At 40.9% G+C, this 23,354-nt stretch overlaps 1 protein-coding gene across 28 annotated transcripts in view; it reads right to left on the minus strand.

Moving 5' to 3' along the window:
- The window catches only part of LOC310899686 (uncharacterized protein), a 140,768-nt gene that overhangs the window by 90,488 nt on the left and 26,926 nt on the right, over positions 1 to 23,354 (minus strand). For 23 of the 28 annotated variants that reach the window (XR_014584486.1, XR_014584487.1, XR_014584489.1 and 20 more), the window contains 2 exons: positions 13,541 to 15,041; positions 10,168 to 10,279 (listed from right to left, as the gene is read on the minus strand). The gene's annotated coding sequence lies outside the window, so the exon portion shown is untranslated. Of the gene's footprint in view, positions 1 to 10,167; positions 10,280 to 11,226; positions 11,330 to 13,540; positions 15,042 to 23,354 lie in introns of all 28 variants that reach the window. The other 5 variants (XR_014584490.1, XR_014584504.1, XR_014584507.1 and 2 more) reach the window with 3 other exon arrangements.

Raw genomic sequence — 23,354 nt, forward strand, 5'->3', positions numbered from 1 at the left:
ATTACTGAGTCATTCCATTCCTGTGTCATGTAAGTACTGTTTCTTTCCATTTCCAGGGTTTTTTGTGTCTGCATGAACCATTCCTGTTTCTCCACACTAGCACACTTTGGCTACTCACAGAAAGGTAGATGGGACTATTCAAACTGACTGGCCATCTTGCACCAGAGGGGAATTAGCAAACCCTGATAACTGCCTATTTGCTATCATTCACCTAATCATTTCCAAGTACTTTTGAGCCACAAAAGCTTTAAAATGTCTCACGTGGTTGGTATTTTTAACCTTCAGTAAGAGATGCAGGAACAGCTTAGCCACCCTGCCGTAGGTCATACAGGCAGCAACAGAGAGGGGCCCCAAAGAAGCTGATAAGGCTGCAGCGTTCCAGCCACTAGACAACACCACCTCCTTCTGGAAAGAAAAGTCAGCAACATGGTTTTCCAATGCAGGGAAGAAAATAAAATAAAATCACTGCAACTCCTTGAAAACAGTTGTGACACAGCCTTCTTCCCTGAGAACAGGGAAATAAAAAGTGAATTGGGAAATTCACCTTATGAGTCACATGCTATGTATTTCTACATTAAAATGAAAACAACGAGGTGTTCAGAACTTGTTCTAAAAGATAGAAGGACACACGAAGGTTGTGTCCAGGGGCTCAGCTGGCCCGAAGAGCCTGTGTTTGAAGCAAGATCACCGCGACTACGGAGAAATTGGGTAGGCACGTGAACAAGCTTTTGCTGGCCGATCAAGATTGGGTCTGCTTTCTGGTTAGGTTTCACAACCCATGAGGCTGTCTCTGGTACCCAGCCTAGCCAGCGCAGGGAGAGCTGTACTGGAGGGTATGCGTGAGCACCTCATCCATCTGGTCTAGTGCCATAGTGACGGATTTCCGAGAATACAACCTGGAGGCTGCTTTTGAAGTTTCAGACCTATGGGGAGACCAAGTGAGCAGATTGTGTCCAGAACCCAGGACGTATGGAGCTGAGATCATTACAGTGTCATTCCTACCGCGGTGAGCACTGAAAGGAGTCCAGACCGTTATTGCATAAGAGTCAAGCGTTTTCCTGGCAGTGACAGCGAAGAATATGAAAATGTTGAAACTGAATTTATTCTCAGTTTCAACATCATCTCTCAGAAAGAGTCAACCAGCAATGGAATTTCACGGAGGAAAAGCTCCTATAAAACTAATAGCTTTTCACTCTCTCTCTGTCAGCAGATGATTAATTCCTGGTGCTGGAGGTGCATCTGAGTGACTTAGAAGAGCTCTGGAAGTCATGAGGAAGCAAGAGAGGTTTCGACAAGGGCTTAATCATTCTATTCTCAGGACTTGTTCCATCCAAATCTCCACTGAGTAGAAGCCAGCAAGAATTTTTCCTTAATAAAGGCAAAGGAAAACGTCAAGATAATCTTCGTTTGCATCTTGGGATCTCACATGAACAAGAAACTAAAGCAAGACAGATTAAAAATGATTTTTTTTTTTTTTTCAAAGTCAGATGCCTGATGTTAAGCACCTAAATATGTTTTCTGAATCTTGTGTGTATACTCCTGGTGCCAGAATAAACTGGCTGCTTGGGGCCTCTGAAACGTATGCCACATAGTCTGACACATTAATTTAGAGTCATGAATTTAATTAGAGTGACCCAAGTTAAAAAACTTTCACTAAACTATTCACCAGTGATTACAGGGGAAGAGAAAGAGAGAAAGAAAAAAAAAAAAGAAAAAAAAAAGAAAAAAAAGAAAGAAAAGAAAGAAAGAAAGAAAGGAAGGAAGGAAGGAAGGAAGGAAGGAAGGAAAGGAAAGGAAAGGAAAGAAAGAAAGGAAAGAAAGAAGAGTCCTATTTCTTCAATCTCCCTGTTCCTATGTTCTGAACAAAACAACACCCAAACACAAACCCTCACTTTGAAGCCCCAGCAAACTGTGGCACTTCTGAAAACGCATTCCCCAGCCCCCTTTGCTAACTTGTGGTAGTCGCTGCAAAGTAGCTCTCAATATTTGTGATACTCCTGTATCAAAAATAGTGCAGAATAATGGAGAAAGAAGCAGATATAAAGATATTTCCCGAGCAACCATTTATATCGAGTACCTTCTAAAAGCCCTCTGTGCTAGAGCTGAGAACACAGAGCTGAAAACACACCATACTTTATCACTCTCTTCAGAATTTAAAAAGTATTAAGAATACAATATAGATCCAGCATGTATGGACATAGATTAGAAGATTGTAATTTTTTATTCTATTTAAATATTTTTTATCATTTTTTAAACTGCCCTCCAAACATCTGGAAATTTTCTTTAAAAAAAACCAACAGTCTTTTTAGCAAGCGGTAGAAGAGCCAAAGCTTTCTTTCCAATCAAAACATTCTCAAATACTGATTCCATTTTTTCCAAAATTTCATAAATATTTTTGAAAAATCCTCATGATCTTTCTTTCTTTCTTTTTTTCCCCAAATAGAAAAGTTTGGTTTAAACAACACTGCCACTACAGACAGAGAAAGTCCTGCTCCTGAGGGAGATATTCAACAGTCCTCATACACATTAACCATTTTCTTTCTTCATTGCCCTTCATTCAGTCCATATGTTTGACTTCTGCAGTGGAAAAAGCAGGTGTCCCTCAGAACAAATTGCCTGAAGCACCTCTGGAGTAGCTCTATCTGACATATGATCTATACATGGAACCTGGTTGACATGCTATGGAAAAAATAGCTTGTGATCACCTAATTAAAGACTGTATAATCACGCAAGTAACCTTCAGTCAGCGCTGGAGGTTATACTAGGATGACTTATCAAAACCATTTGTCTTACTGAGCTTACTTCCTTCACCTTGACCTTTTTGTTGCTATATTTGGTCCCATTTCTGCTGTTCCACCTAGAAGGTCTTCCTATTTTCCCCAGGAAAATATTTCAGTCCTTCCCTCTGCAGACAATGCCTCCCAACTCATTTCATCAGCTCATGCTTTTAGCATGCTGTGACTTCTGATGACAAAGTTATCAATGGGACAACTACACAGGAACGCTTTCCAGATGGCACAGAAGGAATGTCACAGCTTTCTTCCTCCAGCTCAACCCTTGCCCTTTCCGGAGGCAGACCTGTTGCTTCTTCTTTAACCTGTTCCTTACCACTTGACAGTTTGTGTAGAAGTACCCATCTCCCTCAGATTATTTCAGTCTCCCACACAGCTCAGTGGTACTGAAACCCTGCTAGATTAAATCTCTACATTTTACTTCCTCTGAAAATGAATTGTCTTGTCAAAGAAGTATCAGTTAACCTCGGAAAATTCATCTTTGATAAACTCTTGTTTTTTTTATGTGTGTGCTGTGGGGTTTTTTTTAAGTCAATTTTCTACTTGCCTTTCTATCTCTGTTCTCTCTCGGTTTTTTCAAATCCTTACATACTACTGAGGTCACACTAATAAACTGCCCAGATGATTTTTTCCTTACTTCAGTAGAGTGTGTTACAGGCATTATCCCCCAGTCATAAATTGCTACCTTTGAATTAATTAAATATTGAAAATCCTTTCTACCAGACCTGCAATTTCCTGTGACAGATCTCAGACTTATGACATGGACATTAGCCAGCTGCTCTTCCACCACAAACATGCTCATTTGTACTTCTATAGCTACTCCTGTCTACGTTTGTCTCCACAGTCTACCTTATAACATATAGCCTCATCATAAAATGAAAGTAAAGTATTCTTTAGTTTGAGGTCATACTCAGACTACATCGATCCTCATTCCTTTAACTGAGGGAAGAGGGGATGTCTTTTGCCCCAGCTTCTAAACAGACTCAAGAAATATACTCATTTTGGAAATGGTCTTGACAAACGGTCATGCATGTCTTCAAAGGGTTCAGATTGGCTACTGATGGCAATGACCATACCTTACATTGTGCTATGTGGCAGGAAGGCCCTACACACAAATGCTCCAATCTGAAGCTTTTTTCCCCCCCAGAATTGCAGCAGAATAATAATCTAAAAATAACATTTGGTCCAACAGAGAAATTAAAACATTGATTTCAGCTATCAATGTATTTGACATTTTGAGTATTTATGTCAATAAAGACTGACCAGAAACCATTTCAATGACTATCTACCTAACCTGCTGTAGCATCCCCAGAAGAGCTCCGTCTGAGTAGAATAGCCTGGCTTGCTGACATGCCTGGGACTGAACCTGGTGTTTCTGCAGAGCACTTCATCCTCTTCCAGCTCACCTGAAGCAAACTCAGACAGCACTGTGCAAGCGGTATAGCCCAAACCCACCCATCACCTAGCAGACAGGAAAAGCGCACACAGCAAATATAGGAAAAGTAGAGACAATTTAATGATTATTTTATGTTTCTCGTGGAAAAAGCCATAGACAGCTATTCATTAAATCCCCAAAACTGTCTTCCAAATTTTTCTGTTTGAACATGTAAGGAAGATCCTCCCTTCTCTGTCTCAATCTCCTTCCATCTTCACCATGCCAAAACCCCAGATCAAGCTGCATTTAAGCAATATACAAGGAGTAATTTCAATCCACTTAGTATGTGTAACCAAATAGCTCACTACTCAGTATATTCCAAAGTTTGGGAATGCTTGCGAAGCTGCCACATAGCTTTCAGTGCAATGCAGAGCTCTGAACTGCCAAAGAAACTGGAGGTTCTTGCCATTAAATTGAGGTCCAGTGTGTCACAGAGTGCATATTGTTTTGCCTAATTAGAACCTGGAAACAATTTTTTTATTTTTATTTTTATTTTTTGTAGAACTGGTGAGTAACCACCGAGAGACCAGATTCACTTCTCCACATTAGTACTGAAAGAGATTTTGACAGTGGGTTTGGCCCTCTAAGAACCATCTGCCCTATGATACCATCTCCGCTCCTAATTTCCATATATTAAATTTCATTTTAAAACAGCTGAAATGCAGGATGCTTTTTTCCTCACATCACCCCTCTGAGGAAACCATTGCTTTTAGCTTCCATAAGGGTTTTATGAAAGACTGAGAGAGCAAGACGTCCCCATGACAACCTCTGTAACGCTGGTCAAAATGGCATATTTTTAGCCAGTGCCCAGCACATTTTATGTTTAAACTAAACGCTATGTCTGTGAGCCATATACCCATGACAGATGCTTAATTTGGCAGCAACATGACGGTGTTCCCAGGTGCTACACGCTACAGCAGAGCTGGCAGCAGGCTTTTGTGTCAGGGCCTTCTTGGCACAATCACCTCCAAGCGTTCCATCCCTCTAATGATTTTGATTGCCTCTCTCTGCATCTTTTCTAACTTCACGATGTACTTTTGACAAGAGCTACACAGCCTACTTGAGATGCAGCTTCAAGTGGGAATTTGGTCAGAGCGAAAAAGGGATCTGACTTAACAGATTTGTGGAGTAAAGTAGTTGTAAATAAGCATATGCAAATGTGAATGCACTAATACATTTGTCAGAGCTTACTTCTCTCCTGCTGTTGCAAACATTGCAACAGAGCATGTTTTTTTGGATTGGTAAGGTATACCTTCTGATCATGAGCTGTACAATCCTAATGACCAAACAAAACAAACTGGGTCAGTTTAATCCCTTGAGCTCTCCTCGGACAGGCTTCCTGATTACAAACAATAAGTAGGGCAGCATCTCTTCGCTAGGAAAAAGACAGAGGAGTCATAAACGAGCGTACAGAAGCCATGGGCTAAACTGTCTTATTAAAATGTGTTAAGCCTGGCTAGCATACGTTATCAAGCAGAGCCATCCCCCACTGGCCTCAGACGTCCTGGAAAAGGGATGCCCAGTGGGCTTCTCCTCCCAAGGTGCTCCCCCACCTCCCTCGCCAACACCCCTCTGAGGGTGCAGGCAGTGCTGCAGTACAGGCAGAGGGACAGACCCAGATGGCAGTCGAACACATCAACCCTGTGGTGAGGCAACCTAACTACAACTGCCAAGAGGCAACAACAGGAGAATACCCTAAAAAAAAACTTTTTTTTTTTTTTTTTCCTTCTGGCATGGGAGTCCATATTTTGTGAAATACTGGTAATTTGCAGGGCAAGCAGACAGGTTTTTTTGGTCAAAAACACAATATTTTTTCAAAAAGCAGGTTTTAGTGAAGAACATTTGACCAGACCTTCTTCCAGTTTCCTGCTCAGAAAAGCCTGTCTCTCCCTCATTGCCCCTGGACTCACATATGCCAGAGACTTGTGACTTGGAGCCACCTCTCACACTGCTTTCTAGCTTTGGTCTTGTCAGCAGAGAGGAACAGAGATATGCAAAGAGAGAGAGTAGACAGAAAATAGAACCCTTTAAAAAGAAACAAGAAATAATGAATACACACAGGCAACTTAGAAATGGATTACTACAAAATGATACTGACAGATGTCCTCAGAAATAGCCCATGGTGGGGAACTGGCTAGTCATACAGAGCTGGCTCTCCTTAGTCCCAACTATTGAGCTGTTTTCAAGCTAAAATTGCATGAAATATTTTCCTAACTTTACTTTTCCATGTATATAATAACTATCCACACCACAAGTGTGTTTCACAATTGCAAAGTGGGAAGAGGAGATATACACAAGACACTCTGTATTAAAATGTGATTCATGCTATGAAAAACAAATGAGAGCCCTGGATCTGACCTAGTTGTGAAGTAATTTCAAGTGATAATAAGACACCAATGATGAATTTGTTAAATCTGGAGTACATGTGGAACTCATCTGAAGCCTAGAGCCCCAAAATAAATACACTAATTTCAAAAGTGATGCAATGTGACATTTGGCCCATAAGCAACTTGCAGAGGACAGTCTAGCCTGCAACTATATTTTTTGTAGACATAAGTTTGGGAAATTTTTAATGCATATTAATATTTCTTGTTTACATATTTGTTCAGTGAGACAGCATTCTCTTCCCCAGTTTAGAGACAGCAGAAGTCACACTGCTGGGTATAGTACAGTGTCTACCAGCTCTAGATGATACATACAAACAGCGTATGAGTCTTTTAGCTCAGAAGAAAGACAAAGACAAAAGTCTGGCTTTATGCACATGATAATTATTATGAATCAATCTAGCATTTCTAATATCTAATATCATGTTCAAAAAATGACTCGGTCCAATCTGTACTATAATTGAGTTGTCAATATGTCCATAACAGGCCTAAAGCAGTTAATCATCTGAAATCTTTTCCAGCACTGCATTTCTATGATTTCATCCCACCAAGTATGTGCTGCCTTGTTCTGAATCAAGCTCCAATGTGCCCAGCATGTCCTTCATAGATTCTGTCTAATCTCTTCTTGAAAGACCTCAGTGACAGCAATTCGGCTACTTCCCAACAAAGCCTGTTCCAAAATATAAGCCTTCTGGATATGTCTACACAGTATCTCTGTTTTCCATCTACTACATATTTTGTATTTATAGTTCTTTGCAGTTCTTTGCAATATTCATTACTTGTTTTTATGGACATGATTTTGCAATAATTTAGCCCATTCTCGTACACTGAGTTCTGCCTATTCACTGAGTAGGGAACTTAGGGCTCTAAGATGGACTTCTTTATTCTGTTCCCAGAGCTAGGAGCATACAAGTCAGGAGCAGAGATGCTGCGCTTTGAAGGACTCTGGTGGACCTGGACATACGTGCTTCTGATCAATGAGGCTCATCTATATATAAAACTTATTTCAGAAGAAAGTAGAGCTTGAACCAAAATTATTCTCTGATAACTCTTTGGCTAGGCAAACCTTTGGTGGCTAAAATAGAATGTCAATTTGCATCAGTTTTCAGAGCAGGAAATCTAGATGCATCCTCCTCATCATCGACAATATAATTTACTGTCAGTCTGCTTGCTGCCAGTTTTGTTTCTAAAAGGTTTTAGCTTTACGTAACTCAAGAACATTTGTCAACTTAAGTCAACAGAAACTTTGTTCTCATTGTACAGCCAGCAGCTGAAATATATGAATATTGCCATGTAATATAGATAATGTCTAAAGTCAAATCATTTTCTATTCCGTAGTTTTTGCTTTGTCTCCACAGCATCACTTCTTTTCTTTCCCATAGCCTAATACTAAAGTGCAAGGTAAGAGTTAAGATGTCCTTTTATGCCAAATGCTGATAATTTGTCAATAAAGGAGGAGGAATACAGATTTACTAAGGAGGCAGATGACAGACTCTAAAGTAGTCTGACAATAAAAGGAGAAGATTCTAAATTTTCAAGGACTTTTTGGAAAGTTATTTTAGATGGCCCAATGCAAAGAGAAATCAGGAAGCAGGAGGCATATGTTACATTGCATTCACAGCACAAGGCAACACAACAGCCTAAGGGCAATGAGAAAATTTTTTTACTGCTGAAATGGTTCACAAGTCCTCCAGTAAAATATTCCATGTCAGGACAACAGCCTGACTTGTTGGCCTCTGCTGATTCATATTCTTTCAAGTTAATACTGAAGACAAAACAACTGAAAATGAAGTTTTGACATGTACTTAGTTGTAAACCCATGACTGTCTGGCCAAAACCCCATGCAAGTCTTTATAAAAAAAAAAAAAAAAAACTCATTACCATTACTCCCTTGCATTTACCTTTCTCTCTGAAAATAATATGTTACTGCTGAGACTTAAATTCCAGATAAGCTTCTGGAAGGGTTTTCAGGCTAAATTCACTTTTTTGGATATTCAAATGCACGCTATGTAATGAACATGGGACATAACCTAAAACTCTCAGAAAAAAATAAAATCAATTTAATCTTAATTAACTAACTTATAGCAATCATTTTCTTATGAGCACTTTTAGCAAATGAAAACCTGTCTGAAATAAATGTTTCTATAGATTTCATAAATCAGGAGACATGTTAACTTTAACATCATCTCTGAAGACTTGCCATGCCTGTAATCAGCCATGTTAGTAAAAAAAAAAAAAAAAATCCCTACCCACAGATACTTGATGAGCACAGCTATTATAAATATGTGGTTCCACATTTACAAAGAATATCACACAAGACAATCAAGCATTGTGTTGCTCCGTCACCCCCTGAAAATCTCTCTGTTCTGGAAACATTAATATTTCCTTCCTATAAAGAATGGCTCAAAACAAATTATAATTCCAGTCCATATACTGGTGAAGTTTCAGAACAAACAGATTTAGCACTGAAAGGGCTGTGGAAAGGCAAACAGTATGTTTCACCCTCATCTATATTGAGTCTCTTCTATTGTAATTTAGTATTGTAAAAAAAATTAAAAATTTAAAAATCTGATGTGCAAATTATATTTCCACCCGTACAAAGACCACTTTACTTTGCCAGAAGAATACAAAGAAGACCAGGTAAATGAAAAGCAGCCCAGCATTTATATATGAAGTCTAACTGTCTCCTTTCTTCTTGTCAATAACATGAAGCTTCTGAATAATACCTGAAGACACATTTTTTATAACACAAAGCCCACATGTATGCCTGTCTCTACACAGTTGTTTGCATTTCTATTATTATGACATATACCGGGGTAGGAGTTAACGTCCCACATGCAAACATCAACTTCACATCCTCAGTTACAGTGATGTGTGTTAAAAAACTGGCCTGGGCTCAGTATTACCCCTGCATCTCCACAATCACTACATCAGAACTGCAAGCCTGGTCTCGAGGTGACCGCTCTAAACCACTTCACTGCGTAACATCCCCACAGCTACCAACATACATTTACCAAAGACCCCACCGAGAGGGTGCAAAGAGGCTCACATTAGCTTAAATTTCATAGGCATTTTCTGCAAGATCTGCAGACTCCTCATGAAGTCCAGGAAGCACAGAGTGCCCTGAAGCAGGACAACTACCTAGCAATATGCACTACCCTCCCAATGGGATGGGATTATCCCCTCCGGACACAACCTCTCGTAGGAGGCCCACTGGAGCAGGATTCGAGCTGCCCTGTCCACACTGGGGCTCCTTACAGTGCTGCCTTCTGCCTCACAGGCACAGCCACCACGAGGTGGACAGACTTTGCACGTGTCTAATAAGTCAACGTTATGATGGGAAAAGTTCACCCAATGCCAAGAGCTCCAGCAAAACCATATAACACTTCATTTGTGTGCTAAAAGCTCAATAGGGATTTAAATGAATTAGATCCTTGTGCACAAGAGAAAGTTAACCCTTGCTGAGGAAATATTTTTTATCAGTAGGGCAGAATTAGATAGGATATATTTCTTGGGATGCAGTTTCATCTGAATGAAAATTAAATGACTGACGTACCCTGTCTCCGAAAGTTTCTTTTTCATAATTTATTTCTTCTCTTTTGTTTTATGAGCACACAGTGCCACCAGGGTCTTCTTTTTCTTCTGGGTAGCAAAACCAAAGATAAATTCTAAAACCAGAAGAAATAAATAATATTTCAGAACACTTAAATTCAAGGCTCTCTCTCTGGTTTCACTTGAAACAAACAAACAAACAAATAATAAATAAATAAGAATAATAATAAACTTGTTACGAAGTACAGTAAAAGTTTGCCAAGTCTCTTTAATGACCCAGAAACTGATTATGATGTACTGAATTTTGCAAGTTAGTAAATCTGCCCACATACACGACCACAAAACAAAGCGCTAGGACTGTTAACAACAGGATTTTTGTTCAAAATTACTTAGGTCCAATGGCAGAGTGATTCCTAGGGAAATTTTTTGGTGGCTAACTGGATGACACCAACAGCATATAAATAAATTATTTGTAGACACCACCAGATGCTTCTTCAGTGGAAGATTTCTGCCAGGCATGCCGCAGAGGACTCCGCTGTCACCCCTGGCTCTCAGAAAACCATGGTGAGACCAGAGGGCTGCCATCTCCTCTTACCTCTGTACTCATATGTGTAATTGTGTATGAAAATAATTGTCCTTTTATGCTCACTTATGGAGCAGAGCAGGACAAAGTCAGGAAAGTTGCTCTCAGACATATCATCCTTGTTTTTCACTAGCACAAGGCATAAGCAGGACCTGACCCAAAGTCATCCCAAGCCAACTGATATCCATCCACTCAGTTCCCTGGGCTTTTGCGTGGGACTAAACACAGAGTAGCACAAAACACAGCACCATTATTTTTCACACACCAGTACACTGACAAGAGGTCACAACTGTTTTAAAGGCACTCTTGCTGTGCCTACCAAAACCAAGGGGTGTTAACCGTAAGATACGACTGAATCTGGAGGGAAACAGGTTGGAAAACAAAAATATATTTGCTACTGAAAATCCATCTTTGCTAACCAAGTTTTTCTTGCTTTCTTATTTAAGTGTTTTGTGTTTCCCTTGTCAGGAAGCACCAGACCTTGGGAACAGACGTGCCCTTGGGTAGACTCATGATTTGTGATGTTATTTCTTCAGCCTCTGCGGGTCTTCTTGACAAATTTCTGTCTGAATTGTATTCCTTTCTGAAAGAAATATGCTTGTAAGTCAGTCAGGGTTTACAAATATCTCACCAAGTCAAGTGAAGTCCAAGTGGGTGAAAGGCAGTTTTATTTTCCTGCTATGAATTTTTCAATCACACCTATTTTTATGTTAGCAGGGGAAACTGCCGTGATTTAATAACTACAAGCCATTTACCAAACATGAACTCAAACAAGTACTTGTAAAGAATAAAAACAAATGCTTCACTCCAAAAGGTATGTTTTCCTTTTAAACATGTCTTCCATTAGAATAGAAACATAAATTTAACTGATTTTTACATGATTTTTTTTTTTTTTTTAACAAAAAGTTATTCCCTCCCCCCCATCCCAGATGGCTAGATGTTGACTCAGTGCAAGGAACTTGGGAGGTTATACAAACAAGAACCTAGTTTGACAATCCATTATAACTTGGCTAATACCCCTCTGTTGCCAATAACCAAGTCTCTGCTAACACTTTCATTCCTTTCTTTCTTATTTTTGCTGAGTACATTGCGCTCTGGTCAGCTGAATCACCAGAACATCTTTTCTTTTCTTTCAACAGGGTCCTTTCTTTTAAAGCCTCTTATGGGAAAAATACTTATTTCTCAAATGCAGCACTTGAAGGGGTTTGCTTCTTGCAGGTGAATTTGCAGAAATGTTGATTTTAACAGCAGTGGCAGGCATGGTTTTCCCTCTGCTCTCCCACTTCCAAATGGCAGCGCCATGCAGGGAACCTGTGCCCAGCTGTGGCACCCAGCTCCGCAGGCCTGCCCCCCAGCACTGCTTGATCAAAAATCCCAAACTGCAAGCTGATCTTAACAGAGATGCCAAAGTCCTGAGTCTGCCTCATACATAGTGCCTCAGTCCTAGCAAAAAACCTCCAAACAAAACAATCCTGCTAATTCAGACTTCCTTATAGGCTTCTTTATGGAGACCTGAACTACAACTTTTAAAGGGGCATTGTTTATTTTAAATTATTATTATTTTTGGTTTGCAGGGCGGGGGGCACAGCATCAGCCTGCTGGCTCAGCTTCTCCAGAACCTGAATCCAGGTTCTCCGGGGGGAAGCCTTGGAATCCCATCCAGACACGTGGCAGCACAGCAAAACAGCAGTCCAGGCATTGATTCACAAGCTGCGTGGTCTCGTATGGAGAACACACAGTTCCACACTGGCACCTGCCTGTCAGTCTAGGTGGCTCTGGAGAGGCTTTGGCACAGCTGCCCCATGCAAAGGACAAGTTCCCAGGGTCTGCCACCCCAGGAGCCGCGTCTGCAAAGGAGCCCGCCGGGGCACTCCAGCCCAGCGAAATCCAGCTTTGTGGTCTGGAAACCTCCAGAACAGGCTCTCTAAACATATGGTGTTATTTTCACGGCACTTGACATTCTTCTAGGATAGTTCAAATGGTACATTCATGTTCCCAAAATTATGTCACTGCTTTCTGCATTTAATGGCTATAGTTAATCATCGCTCACAGCTCTCCCCTGTTCCTCTTTGCCTGCGAGAGCACCACGAGACGCCTCCAGCTGTGCATACTTCACCCAGAGCTGCTTTGCACGCTTTCTGTGCTCCCACTCTCGTGTCATCCCACAGGGCTTGGGACTCATGAAAAAACAAGCAGTGGTGGGGGCACGCAAGCCCTGCTCCTGCCAGGCAATGCATTTCCCCATGCCGATCTCCAAAGCATGTCGGAGCCGTGCATCTATCAGCATGCCTCACCTCATGCTGGGCTAAGGTAAGTAAAGCTTGGCAGGTTTGCATTTCCCTGCAGAGCATTGCTACTGCAGGCGGGAGTCCCTCCCAAGCTGATGAATGATGACTTCTCCCAGTTGGGGTCTCTTTGATGGAGCAGAGCAGGACTGAATAAATAAACTCGCCTCCGTGGGAATCAAAACACTTCTGAAGATTTTGTAAGCTGACGTTGAATACAGGAGCAAGGATAACATTTTGAAGAGATCCTAGATGTCCAAGGGAGAAGCTTTATTTATCAGAGAAGTGGCTTAGGAGCTCTGAAACTTATTCCTACCAAAGCCCTCAGGTATATGGTCTTAAATCGCTTAAACACCTACAGTCCTTGTGGCAGGAGGGGCAACTCCCAAACACACCGGTGGTGCTGGGGACCACACTCCATGGGGCTGTCAGCTGGACAGGATGTGCTCCTAACTGCGTGGGCAGAGCAAGTGCAACTCCTGCTGCAAAATAACCCAAAAAGGACCTACCTTGTGAGGCACCTCTGGCACTGTGGAGAAGGAGAGTGGTCCAGCTTTGGACGGTGGAAGCATCCTAAAGGGTAAAGAAAGCAGTGGTGGAGCCAAGTGGTCAGGGAGCCAGGAGACGTGGAGGGAGCCAGTGGAGAGAGCAGCATCCAATTCAGCAAATCCCTTAAGCATGTGTTTAAGTGCTTTGCTAAATCAGGACCGCAGGGCGTCCACACAGATGGCCCTGGCAGATCTCGGGCTATCTGCTAGCACCCCACGAGGTGAAGAGGGGCAGCTCAGTGCCCTACAGCAACGGGCGGCGGCAGGTGAAGACAGCGTGGGGACACGGGCAGAGCCTGCAGCCTGCTGTAGCAGAGATGGTCTGCATCCAGAGGGCTGGTCCTCAGAGCACTTCACTTCTGTGGGCAGTCACATTGAGTTATTACCGTGCAGTATCTTTTCCCTTTTGCCATGTATTTTTTTTTGTGTGGGTTGTTGTTTTTTTTTTTTCCTTCCACCCCCCAAGGTTGTTTATTTCAAATTTCCCATCTCCACTCTCGACGGTGGAAAAGCTGTAGCCTACATGTGTTGTGCAGATCCCTCACCTCCCCCCTCCAAGGGTTTCAACAACAATCGGTTGTTTTCTGTACAGCAAGAGGGATTACAGCCCTGTGGTATCTTTCCACATTCTTTGAAATCTTCCCCTCTCTCGGGGGAAGAATCTGTTTCTGATGTTAATGTGGTGCTACGTGTTTGTAAAGCATTCTGGTCCTGCCTGCTGTCACCACAACAAGATGATAAATTAAGAGTTTAATTTCAGTTTAATTTGCACATGCAGATTAACAAAGGCAGGCGACAGGGCAGGAAAGGACAACAGCAACACTAATATCTCTGCCTCACTCACTTCACTCATGTGTGTCTCTGGGGGCTGTAATTGCTTTGTCCTAGTGTTGATACACAAAAAGCAAGAAAACTGAAGATTTAGTAGAGTCAGTATTATTTTGACCCAGATATTATTGAAGGAGAGAGTTTAGGAAAGACTTCTTGGCAGCAGAGCTAATGTAAATCCTTCCCATTGGCTTTAAGTTTCTCCCCTTCACTCTCAGTGCTACAGAAAGCACCATGTGCTGCCTTTCTGAGGTATGCCCTTAAACCTCATTGATGAAGGGTGGTGGATAAACAGCTACCCCAGCGCTGAGTGGATGGGAACACAGACGTCAGCAGGCCCTCACAATGTGGGCACGAGCCTTCCCAACAAGCTCTGAAGGAGACAACCCCGCCGCTGCTAGAAGCACACTGGTCCCCTGCCCCACAGCCGTTGGGGAGCTGGGAGGACACTACTTCCAGCCATGGTCCTATTCACAGTTTCCACGTGGAGAGCTGGCCTCATGGATCTTCTCAGGCATGACCTTTGTGGAGACACAGGTGGAGGAGAGCCAGGCTGAGGCCTTGTGGTGACTCCTTTTGAAGGCAGCTCCGTGTGTCCACTTGCCCCACAGAGGATACCCCAGTCCCAGGTCTGCTGCAGAGAGGAACAAAAGGGTGTGAGGAGGAGGAGGAAGGGCTCTGACAGCAGAAGGTGCTAGGCAGCCCATAAGACCTTAGGAGACAGGGTTGCCCAAGCCCTCCTCCATGTTTCATCCCCAGAGCGGTGGCTTTGGCTCTTCCCCTTTCCCACCAGCCAAGGCAGTAGGGACGCTCCTCAGCTTGGGGTGGAAGCAAAGCACGGCAGTCAGGTGCTGAGCCGCTGTGTAGGCCCCACACCACACCTCTTAGAAGGAAGAGATATAGTCAGAACATGTTATAAAGAAAATGACCAGAATGGAGACCCCTTGGATCTTGGCATGACAGCTTAAATGGACCAAAGCGTTAAAAATGGAGGAGCCACGTCTTGGCTGCAATGTATAAAAACTGTGCTAGGCATCAGGAACTTTTCAAAGAGTGCTAATTTATAGATGCTTTTCTAAGGAGGACAAGTGAGTATATTACTTTTCTTTTAAAGTGCAGCTGCAACAGCAAACCACACGCACGCTGTAGGTTTTATAACCTTGCTAATTTTCCATAAGTCTTGGGAGCTATTGGTGGTAACTATAAAGTTATTTTGTTTCAATCTAAGAAGAAAAAGAAAATTAAAAACAAAAGGATTTGTTTTCAGAGTACAACTAATGGCTGAACTAAAGAGGTATCAACTGATCTCCACAGAACAGCCAGCAATAGCAGGGAGAATATTGTATATAATTTACTCAGCATTCAATTCAATGAATTGGATTTTTAATCTTATTCCCATCCATATCAATGGGAAAACTGGACACAAAGTGTGCAGGGACAAATGACAACCTAAGGAAATGCCGGATGAATCAGTAACCATTTTGGCTGCATGCAGAAAATCTGTAGCCATCAGAAGAGAGATCCTGGGAGTATTGCACTGGATGAGGTACTCGCATGGAGAAGAATCAACTCCCAGTTCTACCACACATTTCCTTGCATTGATACTCCCACTTGTAAAACAGGCAGCTACAATATAAGTTCAGTGAGGTGTGCAGGAAACTCAGATACTGCGGTAAGGAGGAGCATGTAGATACCTAGACTGAAATCCTCATCTTCTGTTCCCATCACCACCTAAAGCACCTACCAGTCATTTCATTTTATGCCAGCTCTCAAGGTTTGTAATGATGCTTCTGTCCCATAGGAGAGGAAAACCAAGTCTGGCATGGCATCATGCCAAAATTGCTCAGCATCAGGGTACAGCGTAGAAGACTTAAGTCCATCTTCCGATTTTACCAGCAATAGAGGAAACTTTTGATTTGAGTCAAGAAGAGTAGAGCTCTGACTGCAAGTTTGCCTAACTACCTGTGGAAAAGGGGTAGGAGCAGCTTTCTCTGCAACTAAAACATTTGCAGGGGGCATAAAATGAAAATCTACTCAAGTTCTAACCACAGTCCATATTTTTTAACAAAATATTTTAGCCATATCTTAAAATGAGACAAGAGGAGAAGTCTGCACAGAAAGGTTTATATTTAACTTTAACAGACTGAAAACGGAACTGAAGATTTTCTCTCTTCCACTTTTCTGCAATTTTGTTTTTGCTCGATGGTTTCAGAAAAAAAAAAAATCACTGTCAAACCCCTATGGAGGTCAAAATGCTGCTCATGTTCCAAAATCACCGGGAGAGCTCACATAATAAAATATTTGTTGGAAAGGCACCAGGGCATATTAAGTATAGAGAGGCAGCCTTAACTCTCACTTTCCATACTTTCATGTGCCTGAGTCAGAACCTTAATGTTATTTGAACTATACCCATACTGTGGATTTAACGTAAAGCATTTCTTCACCTATCCAACACCATTTTTTTTTTAGTCCCACGTGTTATTATCTCATTAGTTGAGTTATTTTAGCTTCACTTAGCATGCAGGTGATATTGCCAATTTGCTACTTAGTCATAAAACTATGTATCCTTTTATTGTCATTGGAGTTTTACAAAATATGTGCTAATACTACCATCCCAAGATATATTTTACTAGCTGAAGAGTATATAATTAAGCATTTCATTACCATAATAAAAATGAAATTGTATGAAGAGAAAATTGTAGAGTTTTGTATGCTATTCTCATTTTGTGCAATGTTATTCTAATTTTCATTTGCTTCTGATTCTATATATAACCTGATTAGCAAACATCACATGAGAGACTTAAAACTAAATGGTCTGGAAATGGGAAAAGGAGTTAAGTAAGTTCATAATGTCACCCAGAGATCTGCCAAAACAGTTTTTAAACTGTTCCCGACCAAGGTATAAAAATCTGTGGCTAGCTATACTCATCAGCACAAAGGCAGTGATATCATCAGCTTGTTAATATATCTTCCTTTTTAGGGCCACCAGCGGTCAAGAAGAAGATTCAGCGTGTTTGTTTTGTTCCATAAATAGTTATTAGCAGAAGCACCCAGCAGAATGAGGGAAGAACATTAATATCCAGGAACGAGTCCATGTTGCAATGAAACAGCAACAACAGAAACAAAGGCTATACACTGTTTTGTCCTTAAACCAAGCAATCACCCTCTGGCTCACAGAGAAAACACAACCCATTAAATGAGAGTCCTGGTAAAGCTCTTGAGAACCTTCTGCTTTCTGCCCTGTCTTAAAAGACACCAGAATTTCCATCTTTATACATTTCCCTTACTTCTTGTTTAGGGAATACTTTGTGTAAGTATTCCTTGTAAAATGTGTTGATCCTGAGGTATTTCAAATAAATATGCTGGTTTTATTACATGTTAAGATTTGTTAAATTATTATTATTGCTCAGAGCCCAAGAGTTTAGGAGCCCAAGAGTTTCAGGTGAGTTTAGCATGAAAGCTTAGCATACACAAAAAGAAAGTCAGAAACATGCATGATAAAAGTTGAGAATGCTGACTGGAAGCTATATGGTCATTCACTGAATTCACAGAAAACCAATAATCTTGTTAAATTTTACAAATGAAAACTCAGTATTCTTGAGTTAGTCAGTGCGGCTCATGATTCATGTTGGCTAATTCCTGTCTTTCATATCTAACATGGAAAGCTTTATGAACTTTTTTATATTCCCTCCGTCTGAAACAGAGTGCTGCTGTAGCACACATGAAATAGGTTTCCTAGTCTACAGCCTTCACTTTGTATTCAAAAAAATACTAGTTGATAAAAGAGGACAACATAACATCAGGTGAGATGACAAGTAACGAATCGGTTATATTACTTCACAGAGAAGACTTTCTGTGTGCACATTGCTGAATTTTCAATCACAGTTAATTTACTTAATAAGACTGGTGAAATAATACGCAAAAACACATTAGCTCCTTTGACTCTGTATGGGATATACAGACAAATGACTCTTTGCCCCAGCCCCATGAAAAGAGACAGTGAGACTGAGCCATGGTGACTGAATTCAGCAAAGATCCGAGTAAAATTAAGAAGAAAATATCTTGCAGTGTTGGAGTGTAACGGGGGAGGGGGCTTCAAAATAATTCAAAAAGATAGGCCACATATTATTGGTCTTAAAAAATGTCAGTCCGGTCTGCCAACTCAGCTCTGCTGAACAGTAACTGATAAAATAGGGTCTTCAAGTGAGCAGCAACTAACTTCTGGAGCTTACTACTGCTCTAGCGCACCTTTCTGTGTGCGTACCATGCACTGGAGTTCGTCTCAGGGAAGCTGCCCACAGCTGTACACAGCACCCCTATTTCCAAACAAGGAAACAAAAAGGACATTTATAGGGCTTTTTTTCTCCTTCAACCAGAGACACATACCTCACAACTAGCACCCCTACGGCTCACAGGAAAACAGTCACAACTAAGTTAATTCTGCTCCCAAACAAGTGCTGTTGCACCACTGCCATCATCTCCAGCTCCAGCAGGTCCATTGCCAAAACCAGATAAAGATCCTGACCCTCACATACCACCTAGGCACAATTTTGTGGAACTGCACATACCAAAATTTAAGAACGATTGTGCAGAAAGCCATACCACATCTTTTCTGAGGAGGAGTCACTGGCGTGTGAATACATAGTAGTACCACTGTGGCATGGACACAAAAATCTATGCATGCCTCCTGTACATGTAAATGAAAACAGTACAGATCCTCGTTGTGAGTCCAGTCCTGCTACCTTTTATGTATATCATCTTCACCCATGCAGAGAAAGTTCAGCAATTACCCCTGAGTGAGCAAAACCATAAGGTTCATATGCATTCCTTAAACCCAATGAGAAACAGTGCTCTGCAGTGGTTACCGCACAAGGACTCAGCTGACTCAAAACCTGTATTTGACTTTCCTGCTGATAGATTGTGTGATCTTGAGTACCCAATTTCTCTGCAGGTTCTGAAAATGGAGGGTATAGGTGCCAACTATACACTGAGATGCATAGGAGCTGAGCATTACAGCTGTTTGTGTGCAGAATACAAACCTTAAACACTGATTTCCATGGCTGTAACCACACTTCCCTGCGAGCGCTGACTTTCATTAGCACGGCATGGAATTATAGTCAGTGTCTGGGTGTGAAAGTCCCATAAGAACCATACATTTCTGTAACTTATAGGCCATGCCAAAAGAGAAGAATTTGTTGGAAGAAGAAGAAGAATCTCTTAGAAATGATAATTCTTCATTTCTTCTTACTGTAACTAATATCCAGCATCACTTGCCAGTTATTTCAGAGCACCACATTTCTCAAAATGAAGTTACACCATAAAAGTCTGGTGAGGTGAAGCTCATTAGTGCAAGGTATCCTATACTGTCTGACAGAGAACTAGCTATTAGATCTTGCAACATGCTTTGATTATTTATTTAACTTGACATTAAAGTATTTAATGAATAAGCAAAAACTAAGATGTTGCATAGTATCGTAGCATCAGCTGTCACGTAAATTAGGATTGCTCTGCTCCACAAACACTGCAATCCAGAGCTGAATGTTTCCTCAAGACTAGGTCAGCTGAAGAAATACCTCCTTTAGGAAGAAAGACAGTGGATAATGCTCTCTTTCATCTGCTTCTGCAATTCCAGTCACCTTCTAGCTTACATGGCATGAGAAAGTGCTTTTGAGAAAGCCTGCTGCAATATAAGAAATGAACACTGGGAGTCTTGGAATTGCTTAAAAGTGAAATAAAAATGTAGCTATCAAATTCCTCAAAGCCACAGGCTTCAGCTTAGGGCTGTTCGAAAGCCCACTAAAATTAATATGAATTTACTGATTTGCTTTATGAGCTGCCTTTGATAGCCATTGTATGTGTAATATGAGCATAACAACATTTTGGATTCAATGGGATATACCCCATTTCTCTCACCAGTTCCAGGAGAGCATCAGGGATACTGCGTGATGAATGCACTTCACTTAGCTGTAATTCTATTATCTCTCCATTTCTGCAGTGGATTGTGCAGCAAAAGCTGGTTTCCATGTTGAGGAGAACAATTCAAAATGAGTAGAGAATAAGAGTGAAACAACTGTTATTAAATTCAATGTATATTTATAAGGCTATTGTTTCTATCTAGTCCCTTGAATATTCTGGCTCAGCAGACGCCCCTAACATGTCATCAGTCTGACTTTTCAGCAGTCCAAACAGAGGACATCACCATTAATGTAATTGGGTAATGTCACATATTTGTTCTAGGGCAGTGTACTCTATAGATTTATGATACGACTGTATATTCTACTGGTTTATTACCAAAAAAGACATTAATCACCATGACAGACATGAAGCAGTACTATTCACACCCTCTGTACGGAGACATCAAGTAGACCCATTGCTAATTAGGATGTTGACAGCCAGGAATTACGTTTAAAAGCCTCTGTTTATTCCCCACTTCTTAAAACTATTCCTCTGTTCCATCTTTTTCCTTCTTCACAAATCTGGTAGTAAAACATTAGGCAGCCCCTTGTGTGACTCTGCTAAACAGTTCCTTGTTAGCAGATGCATAATAACGATGATAAACGACGGACAAGAAAGCAGGCACGAAGCTATTAGGACCTGGCTGTGCACCCTCCGCATACACGCAGCATTCATCTAGCACTAGCTTGCTTTCCTAAGCCAGGAAAACAAAATGATGCAGAGCAGAAAATGGAAATCATTCATGACGTAATAGTAACCTGTGTGATGCCTTGGAAGTGCTTAAACAGACATTAATATTTTCTTTACAAAAAAGAAAAAAGAAAAAAAAAACAAAAACACCAACAACACAACTTTGTGCTATCTTGACATATGAATGTCTGCTTACTTTCTTCAGGCCTTTTCAGAAGACACTAAAACTCTGTATTACTTCACACACCACACGGGCCTTAATGCCTGTCTGAGAAGACGCATCGATGTTGTCCTGCACACAGCGATGCAGCCAGCAGGTTCTGGGGAGGATGGGGCTGAATACTACGACACTTTTTTTTTTTAAGTTCTGTTTTTTAAACCTCTAAAAACAGGCTAAACTTCTGGTGAATTCTTGCTTGTGTAGAAGGAAAATTTAAAAAATGGAAAAGACAAAATAACCCAACCTGCTTCCACGGTGATTTGTCATGGGAACTTAGCATAATCTTGTGTAAGAAACTTGACTAGGAGTGTATAAAGTTACTTTGGATGATTGATATTTGGCTTGCTGAAAGAAGTATGAAGATGACAAGGAACTTGTCACATCCATACCTGAATGCTGGAGACACTGAAACCAAGTTACACCGGAGAGTGAACTGGAGCTGTGAATGCTGAAGAAGAGCAGAAATGAGCAGAGTTACCCTCAAACTTGTGATATCAAGAGGTAATCAGCAAATCCAGAGACATAGTTGAGGTGGACTTCTTTCCACGGATAGCCCTTTTCCTGCCTCATTGGCCAGATTAATGAGCTGATAGGTAGTGATGATAAATTTCTTTAAAAGGCTTTATTGGGAAAAAATGGAATGTTAACTTCTTTCCTGTTTTCTGAAGTCTGAGGTTTGTGTGTTCAAGAAGTCCTGCTTTGAATTAATCTTTTATCTGAAGTGGCTGTGGATTTTTTTTTTTTTAGACAAAACATTTTGATAACATGCTTTGAATATGTTTCAATAATCATTTCAGAACAAACTATCACTGACATTTTCAGGAGTTTAAGTGTTGGAGAAGCCCAGCTTTTCCACAAGTATTTTTTTGTTTTGGAAGAAGCCCATTCTGGAACGAAAACATTTATCTTACAAAGTTTTAAGACAGTCATCTGATGATTCTGGGGGTTCATTCTTATTTGAGATGTTGATTCTTTAGTGTAAGAAAGATGTGCTCAAACAGAAGAGCTATCTAATAATAATAATGAGGAGTGTTAGAGGCAATTTGCAGCAGTGATTTTCCTACCAAGAGCCCTTGGTTAAAAGTTCAAAGGAAGAAGTCAGAGCAGAAAAGTCCCCTCTTCGGTCTTTTTGACCAAAGACCATACCTGTATAGAAATTGATGGCTTGTTAATATGCACACTGTATCTTAAAACAAGCATTTTTTTTCTCCTATCTCCTCATGTTGAAATTAGCCTTTTTGATCTGCCTACATTTTGCACCTTTGTTTTGCTTTCTTTCAGTGGCTGGGTAAAAAACAGTTACAACACAGCTGCATCTATTGTTTCCTTTAACCTCCATGTTATTTTTACATGTTAATATTGAATTAACTTCAGGCTGACAAGAAGACATAACAGAAGAAAAAGAATTTTTCTGCCTAAAGTTAACTTAATATACAATTACAACAATATAATGAGAAAGAAACGGTGCTTTACAATGAAAACATTCAAATAGTTAAAATAACAACACACACATTTCTGCATGAAGAAACTAAAACCCTTCACAGGTAATCTTGGACCTAGCCCATGAGTACAGAGCAGATAAGAGAGAATATCCACTGCCAGGACATTAACAACAAGGGAAGTTCAGTTTTAAAAGAGCCACGAAAAGAAAAACATGAATAGCTCTTAATGCTTCTCATAGCAATGAAACAGCCACTTAAATGGAAGATGGAAATTTAAAAAACAAATGAAGTGTAACTTCGATTAAGGATCTGTTTTTCAAAGGCATTCATCCACATTACACGACTGGTAGACATCAGTCCCTGTAGTGCAACATGTTCATAGTCAAGCTCGGATTTTAGGGAGTACATGATGTTTTGATTGGAAACTGGATATAAGGAGATTCCTTCAAACAATAACCAAAATGAAGACATTGACATGAGGAATTCAGCTGTGGTTTCCCATGCAGCTGAGGCTGTCTAGAAGCTCACTGACCACAGCAGGGCTGCTGCTTTCCTCCTCCCAATTTCTCTGCGGCTACCCCAGCCCCAGCCTTGCCCCGCTGATCCTTCCCTCCACCACCATCACTCACTAGAAGGCAGA

The sequence above is a fragment of the Anser anser genome (genome assembly GCF_964211835.1).
Source record: "Anser anser genome assembly, chromosome: 4".
Taxonomy (NCBI): Eukaryota; Metazoa; Chordata; class Aves; order Anseriformes; family Anatidae; genus Anser; species Anser anser.